The sequence below is a fragment of the Suricata suricatta genome, chromosome 15 (assembly GCF_006229205.1).
Source record: "Suricata suricatta isolate VVHF042 chromosome 15, meerkat_22Aug2017_6uvM2_HiC, whole genome shotgun sequence".
Lineage (NCBI taxonomy): Eukaryota > Metazoa > Chordata > Mammalia > Carnivora > Herpestidae > Suricata > Suricata suricatta.
The window spans coordinates 74316844-74317846 of record NC_043714.1 but is presented as its reverse complement, the minus strand read 5'-3'; the positions used below and the strand labels follow the sequence as shown (position 1 = coordinate 74317846).

The window sequence follows — 1003 nt, the reverse complement described above, 5'->3', positions numbered from 1 at the left end:
TACCACCCACCAGGGCTGTCTCCCCTGCCATTGTCTGGGTTCAGGACCACATCAGTCATGAAGGGCAATTTGTCTATGCAGCCCACAGATGTTTGCTGAGTCGCCACCACGCGGCAGGCACTGTTCTGGCCCATGGGTAGAGCACTGAACAAGAATGGAGCCAGCCCCTGTTTCTAGGAGGCTTGCACCCCAGTCCGGGTGGGCAGGCCGGCTGTGACCAAATCCATACATCAGTGGTGTATCCGGTAGTGGCACAAGCAAAGTGGGAGCCAGCGAGAGAGCAGTTTTGGTTGGATGGACTGGAAAAGATGTGTGGACAAGGCCTTTGAGCAGAGCCCACGTGGATGCCTGGGGGGCCCACGTGCCCGGCAGGAGCGAGAGTGGCGGGACCACCTCGAGGCGGGGGTGTCAGGCGCCTTGGGCCTGGAGGAGGACGCCAGGCTGGCTGGAGTAAAGGAGAGTGTGCGGGAAAGAGCCGGCAGGTGGCAGGAACGCAGTTCTGGAAGGAAAGCCTGGTTTCTGTTCTAAGAATGTGGTCCTGGTGACTTTGGGGGAAGGGTGGGAAAGGGGCGACGTAGGGCCAGGCGTGAAGGAGGGCGATGGTTGACGAGGCCCTCAGGCTGGGGCCGAGGTGATAGTGGGGGCCGGCCCGGCGGTGGCGGGGCCGTGCTGAGCTCTGGGGACAGACACCCCGGCCCTGCTGCCTTAGGTCACGATCACATCGCGGCCCTGCCGAGGCCCTGCCCCCACTCGCCTGCTCCATCCCCTGCACTGGATGTGCGTCCGCTGGGATGCTCTAACCTCCTTTCAGTGCTAACCTCAGCACCTCCTCCAGGCAGTCCTCCCAAGACCTTGCTGCAGACCTAAGAGGCCCAGGTGCCCCGTGCACACCAGGCTCGTCAGGAGTGTCGTAGTTCCGGACGCTCAGGTCTGCCTCCACGCGAAGCCCTGAGCTCCGGAGGCGTGGCCGAGCCCCGGCAGGGCTGGCACGGAGCAGCGGGAG

The 1003-nt window shown here is 63.8% G+C and overlaps 1 protein-coding gene across 1 annotated transcript in view; it reads left to right on the top strand.

Annotated features, from left to right (window-relative positions):
• COL22A1 (collagen type XXII alpha 1 chain) overlaps positions 1 to 1003 on the top strand; it is a 189725-nt gene that overhangs the window by 69936 nt on the left and 118786 nt on the right. The window lies entirely within an intron of this gene.